We start from the raw sequence: 7,897 nt of genomic DNA on the forward strand, positions 1-7,897 counted from the left end.
ATAAAGATACTTACATTCTCCAAGTGATAAGTTTATAAGTGGCTGTGACATTTAATGGAAAGCGTACCCAAGGTAAGAGATCTGAATTCTAATTTGGCTCTAACATGTGCTTTTTGTGTGACCATGGGCAAATCATAAAACTATGCTTTAGTTATTTTATTTGTAAAATGTAGATAACAGCATTTCAATTTCTTACCTCAGAAATTATATTGAAAATCTTGGCTTTGGGGTCAAATTTAATTGGGTGGGTAGTGGGTCATACAGTAGACCATGTATGATATAGAACCATATCAATTTGGGTTCAGTGATTCCATGGTGACCGAACCCCAAGCTGAAGACAAGGACAAGTACCCTCCCTTCCTGCACCCAACTTCTTCAGGTAAATCTGTTAAATACCTTATTGATTCTTTTATTCATTTGCCAAGAATATCTCTTGTCCTAATACTGCATAATCAATTATCCTCAGAGATTTCTACTGAATGATTTTGCTACCAGCAGAACTATTGTGTAATAGAAATTATAATTAGGAGCAACTCCAACTTGAGATAGGGAGCTGTTTTTTTGTTTTGTTTTGTTTGGGGTTTTTAGGGGGAGGTTACTTTTCTTTATATCTTTAGTACTTAGCACAGTCTTTGGCACATAGTAAGTGCTGAATAATGTTTATTAGTTGACACTGAACAGAGTACCTGTCTTGAAGCCAGATGACTTGGGTTTGAAATCCAGATCTGCCAGGAGAAAATAATTTCACTTTCTGTGGCTCAATTCTTTCATTTATAAAATGGAGGAGAGGGTGCTGGGCTAAATGAATTTCAAGGGATCTTCCAATGCTAAAATCCTATAATGCTATGTGAGCATGGGTGAGTTTTTATTTGGGCCCAGAATTCTATAAGAGTTTGTAATTATTTAAAACTATCCAACAAATATTTTGAACATCTATTATATTCTCAGCCTATGATAAAACTTGTAGACAACACAAAGAAATATGACAGTCATAGCATCATAGATATAGAACTGAAGGAATAGTAAAATCAGATGGGGAAACTGAGTCACGCAAAAGTGATATGATTTGTCCAAGGAAATAAGACAGTAAATGTTGGATGCTAGATTTTAATTCAGGTCCTTTGTCTTCATATATAGCACAGCACTATTCAAACTGGCTTTGTTTTGTCTTTTTCTCAGTATGTGATCAGTTGACTTCTCTTTGAAATGAATGAATGAAGCACTCACTGTTTGGCAGGTACTATATTAAACTCTGAGTATAAAAAATACAAAAAAATAGTCCCTTCCCTTAAAAAACTCACATTCGAACAAGAGTTTCAAGTATGTTATCTCTCATGTAAAAGTTACTATTGGTAACATATCTGAGGCCAAGTTGTGTCCACTATACAAGTTTCTATCAGGTTACGAATAATTCATCTTCTGAGATTGTAACATTCCCTGGTCCTCAATTGTATTTCATCAGCAGGAAAATATTACTGTTCAAGTCTATGATGGGCAATTTGGGATTTACTTAGGGTACATTCAACCAACATTTAATTCAGCGTGTTCTATAAGCAAGGCACTGAGCCATTCACTCAGAATAAAAAGTAAAAAACAACATAGTCAATGACCTCGAGAAGTTTGAAGACTAACTGGGGAAATGGCCTATCGATACAAATCTGGAATAATAACATAAAGGAATATATGGTTAGGCATTGAATGAGTGGTACAGACAATTGTTTTAAGTTAGAGTGCATTGATCAGAGAAGGCTTCTTAGAGGAAGAGAAAATTCATATGGATTTAGAAGATTAAGAGGTAAGGTGAGCAAACAGTTCAAGTAAAGGTAGGGATGTCTGAATTAAATATAAAATTCCTCAAATGACAACAGGTATATCAGTCTGGTTTAAACAATGGGAGGATATTGAAGAGGAGTAATCAGAGGCAAAGTTGAAAAGGGGCCAAATTATTAAGGACTTAAATGACAGGTGAAAACATTTGGGTTCTCTTCAGTAGGAATTACTGAGGGTGGCAGTGACAATGAAAGCAATGTTTCAGAAAAACTAATGTCAAAGCATTCTGTGGAATGACTTGGAGGAAGGTGGAGAGTCCAGACAAGGAGATTAGATGAGAGGTTATAAATGGCAATAGATGGAAAGATGATATGACATATTTTGAGGAAAATAGACAGAATTTGGTCAATGATTGGTTATGGGGGTGAGTAGTGAAGCAAAAAGAGTGAAACATGATTACTGATGAATATTTACTAAATTTTAGTGTTGGGAGACAACTAGATAGAACAATGAATTAAGAGTAAGATCTACCAACTAGATGTTGACCAAGTCATTTTGTCATGTACCAGATCTATCATATTAACAGTGAGTGGTCTAATGGAGGAATCACTAATGAGACATGTAGATAAATCATGAAGAAAATCCATAAGTAAAATGAGAGTATGTGTTGTTAAAGAACTGGACTTTTCATTTTATGTTAAAGATGTGTTATGTTAAAAAAAAAATGGACTTTTCATCCGAAGACACATGGTTTCTTTTTTCGGTCCCTCAAAGAAACCCTGAATAAAACTTCTGCAAATGCCTCACTCTCTCCTCCACCAGGATGTTCTCATCTCTGGTTAAAAGCTCATAAAGTACCCTTAATTCTGTTCCAATTCATGAGGAAGAAGACTGCAATCCTGCTATTTTCCTAAGCAGTACCTTTCAGACTGAATTGGCATGCTCAGTGTTCTGACAGGAGCTGAATCAAGTGAAATGAGGAAGATTTCTATTTCTGTCTAAGTCCTCTCTTTGATGTCAAAAATTGTTTGAGCCTTTCCTAGTCCAAGTTTTTGCTAAAATGAATAGAGAGAAAAGTAGGCATTTTGCTCTCATACCTTCTCTTTTCTTTGACAATCTACCCCCTGAAGAATAGGAAAATTCAACACATTGTAAAAACAGTCAGATCTCTAAAAGTCAGAGTTTAAAAGTATAAACATTAAGTCCAAAAGATAAAATACCAGCTATTGAAATCTTTAGTGAATCAAGAAGTATGTCAGTCATAGGATCATAAATCAAGGGCTAGACTGAACCTTACAGTAATTTCGTCTGACTCTTTCATTTTACAGCTAAAGAAATTGAAATTCAAGGAGATTAAGTTGCTTATATAAGAACATAAATGTAGTAAGAACGAGAATTGGGATTTGAACTCAGGTCCTCTGTCTACCATTCTAGCACATTTTCCTCTACAAGATATCTCAAAATAACACACAGAAGCCCCTGGAAGGCAGTTATTTTATTCAGAAACCATGTAAAAATATCTATCAGTAACATAGATGAACCACTGATCATTGTATCTACAAATGTACATACCTGCTCTCAGGGACCTAGACCAAGGAATCAGTAGTTCTTGGATATATCCTCCTCCCAAGTAAGCATTTAATTTCTCCTTGACTTTTGCTGCTTTGCTTGTCATCAACTTCTATGAACTCAAAAGATTCTGATTTGGAAGGGACATGAGAAATTGTCTAGTGAGTCTAATAATATTTACAGATGAGGGACCTGAGGCCTAGAGGAGGTCATCTGTCTATTGTCCCAGGTTATAAGATTATGGATTTAGAGCTATCCAGTAGTTCAGTTAACCTAATACAAAGAATTAAGAGATGAAAAGATTTACCCCACATATACAGATAAAGCATAATAGAGCAACATTTCAAATATGGACTATGACTCAAAATTTGGGACTTTTTTCTATGACACTGGGATGAAGTAGAAAACCATACACTTTTCAAATAGTCAAAATAAAACCTGTGAGATACTTTAAAAAAGTAAGAGACTGTTATGAGTCACTTGTTACTTCCCTGGCATTTTGACCTCCTCCCCTAATTCTGACCTTTCTTCTTTTGCTATAAACTTTTAAACTGGTGGTTTATTTTAAATCAGTCCCCCTAGTCCCTTCCCTTGATATGCTTCCCTTTATATCCCCTCCCTTTTTGTTCCCTTTATTTTATTTTATTTTTTTAGGGTCTGTTAATTTCCCTCCTCCCTTCCTTCCCTCCCTTTTTATACTCCCTCCCCCCCACCCTCTTAATTTTCCCTTCTCCCTTACACTGTTGGATAAGATAGAATTCAAGATCCCAATGGATCTAGATGCTCTTCCCTCTCAGATTTTATTTCACTGAGAGTAAGGTTTAAGTAGTACCAATTATCACTCTCTTCCTCTCCTTCTTATAAGATAATTCTTCCCTTCCCCTTCCCATGTGCATTTTTGTGTGACAAGGATTATTCTATTTAATTTATTTCAATTTCTTCAAGTATATCTTAATACCATCATTGATTCCCCCCTCCCTTTTTCTTTCTTTTTCCCCTTTCTCCATATGATTTTATGCCCCGATCTTTCCCTATGAGTGATTCTTCTAATTACTCTAATAATGCATACAATTTTTGAGAATTACACATAAAATTTTCCCCACATATTAATATATATCATTTGATCTAAATGTAGACCTTAAAGAAGAGAGTTTGAATAAAAGAAAAAAAAACAATTTTCTCCTTTTCCCTTTCTTTTATATTTACCTTTTTGTGTTTCTCTTGGTCTTTGTGTTTGGATATCAAAATTTCCACTGAGTTCTGGTCTTTTCATTACAAATACTTGGAAATCTTCTATTTTGTTGAATGCCCATACTTTCCCCTGGAAGTATATAGTCAGTTTTGATGCATAGCTGATTCTTGGTTGAAGACCCAACTCTCTTGCCTTTCTAAATATTGTGTTCCAGGCCTTGCTGTCATTCAGTATGGAAGTTGCTAGGACTTGTGTTATCCTGATTGGGGCTCCTTGGTATCTGAATTGTTTCTTTCTGGCTTCTTGTGGGATTGTCTCCTTAGCTTGAAAGCTTTAGAATTTGGCAATTACATTCCTGGGAATTGTCTTTTGGGGATTTAGTGTAGAGGATGTTCTATGAACTCTTTCAATGTCTATTTTGTCCCTTTGTTCTAGAATCTCAGGACAGTTTTCTTGGATGAAATCTTGTATTGTGATGTCGAGATTCCTGTTTATTTCTGGCTTTTCAGGTAGACAAATGATTCTCATATTGTCTCTCCTTTCTCTGTTTTCCTGATCTGTCACCTTTACAGTGAGATATTTTATGTTTTCTTCTAATTTGTTAATTTTTTTTTTACTTTGCTTTATTAATTCTTGCTGTTTTGCAAGATCACTGTCTTCCAGTTGCCTAATTCTGGTCTTTAAAGACTGGTTTTCCCTTTTAGTTTGGTCTTTCTTGCTTTTTGAGGCTTCTAGATGCTTCTCCAATTGGGAGTTCTTGTCCTTCAGATTGTTAAATTCTTGTTGCATTATTTTTCCATTTTTCCTACCAGAAGGCTTCCATCTTTTTGATAACCTCCAATTTAAATTCTTCAAGAGCTTGTGAATGGGATGAACTCACCCATAAAACGTAGATGAAGAGCAGAGTGGATTAGAATACAAAACCCTATCATATGTTGTCTTCAAGAAACACACATGAGGCGAGTAGATACTCATGAGGTCAGAATTAAAGGTTGGAGTAAGACCTTCTGGGCCTCAACTGATAGAACGAAGGCAAGAGTTACAATCATGATACCTGACAGAGCCAAAGTAAAAATAGACCTGATTAAAAGGGATAGGGAAGGTAAATATATCCTGATAAAAGGGAGTATAGACAATGAGGAAATATCACTAATCAACATGTAGGCACCAAATGGTATAGCACCCAAATTTATAATGTAGAAAGTAGGAGAATTGAAGGAGGAAATAGATGGCAAAACTATATTAGTGGGAGACCTGAACCAACCACTATCAAATTTAGATAAATCAAATCAAAAAATAAATAAGAAAGAGGAAAAAGATGTGAATGAAATGTTAGAAAAATTAGAGTTAATAGATATATGGAGAAAAATAAATAGGGACAAAAAGGAATACACCTTCTTTTCAACAGCACATGGCTTGTGGACATTTTCCATTTCTTTTGGAAGGTTTTGGAGCATTTATTTGGGTTTCCTCTTCTGCTATTTCTTCTGTATTCTGTATTTTCCTCCATAAAAAAACTATCCAAAGTCAACCCCTTCTTGCTTTTCTTGGTATTTGGAAGTTGTTCCTGGACACTGTTTACCAATTCTATGGTTTTCCCTTCCCTTTCCAGTCAGGAATATGAGTGAGGAGGGCTGGCTCTATATGTATGGATCTAATTCTCAAGGCTTTTTGCCTCAGGCCAACTCTCAATTCTCTGCAGCTGGGCTATCTTCCTGGGGGAGCCCAAGGTCTGCCCTCCCCTGCCTGCCAGCATTTCTGGTGATAGTGCTCTCAGGGGTGAGTCCTTGGTGGTCTTAACTCCCAAGACCTATATGTGCCCCTTGCTCACTTCAGAGGTGCACTTCATACACCCATTGGTTATGGTGCACTGGTTCTGAGTGCCTGAGGTTTGAGCTTCCCTTGTCAGCCTGCCAGGGTTTTGGGTGTTACTACTCTTAGGGGTAATTCCTTGGTGGTCTTAGTAGCTCCCCAGACCTGGAGCTTCCCGTTGCTCACTCCTGGTGGACCCCTCCCTCACTCGTTGGTTCTGGCGTGTTCTGACTTTAACTCTGGCTCTGTAGGTATGGTGAGGGAGGGTAGGTCCACTCAGGTTTGGGTGGGAGCTTTTTCGTTCCTTTATAGTGTGAAAGTGCCCATATCCCACGTACCTTCAGTGCTGCTCCCTGATATGGATTCCCTCCGTTCTTATGAGGATGGTTTTTTGGGGGGTCTTTTGAGGTCATCTGTATCATTGGGTCTGAGGAGGGGAAGCGAGCTGCATCTAATCTGCCACCATGCTTACCCAGAAGTCCCAATGCATCAGTCTGTTTCCCTTTATGGATGGTAAAGAATTTTATGTCCATGTAAATATGGATCAATTGAAGGAACTAGTAATATTTAGTCTAGAAAAGCCTGGGTAAAGAGTGTGTGTGGAAACACCAGCACAGCCTTAAAGTATTAGAAGGTCTGAGGTATAGGAAAGGAATTAGCTTTATTCTTTTTTACCACAAATGGGAGAGTCATGAACAATGCATGGAAGTTGCTAAGAAGCAAAGTCAAGCTTCCTAAAAATTAAAGCAATTTGAAATTGGAATGAGCTTCCTTGGGAAGTGGGAGATTTCTCTTCTTTTGAGGTCTTCAAGAAGTAGGTCTTGTCAACAGGTGTTATTGTGGAAGATTCTTTTCTGGTATGGGTTGGACCAAATGGCTGCTGAGGTCCCCTCCAATCTTAAAATTTGTGATTGCATGACTCTCAATAGTATATATGATCAGGAGAAAATTAGTCATTAAAAAAGAATTTGGTAAGTCTCCTTTGCTATTTGTCAAATAATTTGTAAAGTATTGGCATTAGTTGTTCTTTAAATGTTTGATAGAATTCACTTGTGAATCCATATGGCCCTTTTGATTTTATCTTTGGAAGTTCCTTGATGGCTTGTTCAATTTCTTTTTCTGATATAGGATTATTTAAGTATTCTATTTCCTCTTTTGTTAATCTAGGCAATTTATATTTTTGTAAATATTCATCTATTTCACCTAGATTGTCTTATTTATTGCCATATAATTGGGCAAAATAGTTCTTAATAATTACCTTAATTTGCTCTTCATTAGAGGTGAGATCATCCTTTTCATCTTTGATACTGTTAATTTGCTTATCTTCTTTCTTTTTTTAGTAGATTAACCAGGACATTATCTATTTTATTAATTTTTTTCAAAGTACCAGCTCCTGTTCTTATTTATTAGTTTAATAGTTCTTTTACTTTCAATTTTGTTAATTTCTCCTTTATTTTTTAGGATTTCCAATTTAGTTTTTAGAAAATTAGTAATAAAAAATTGAGAATGTTTCTGATAGGAGTTTGATATGTTAAAGAGAATTTCATTATGTCA

The sequence above is a fragment of the Monodelphis domestica genome, chromosome 1, assembly GCF_027887165.1.
Source record: "Monodelphis domestica isolate mMonDom1 chromosome 1, mMonDom1.pri, whole genome shotgun sequence".
Lineage (NCBI taxonomy): Eukaryota > Metazoa > Chordata > Mammalia > Didelphimorphia > Didelphidae > Monodelphis > Monodelphis domestica.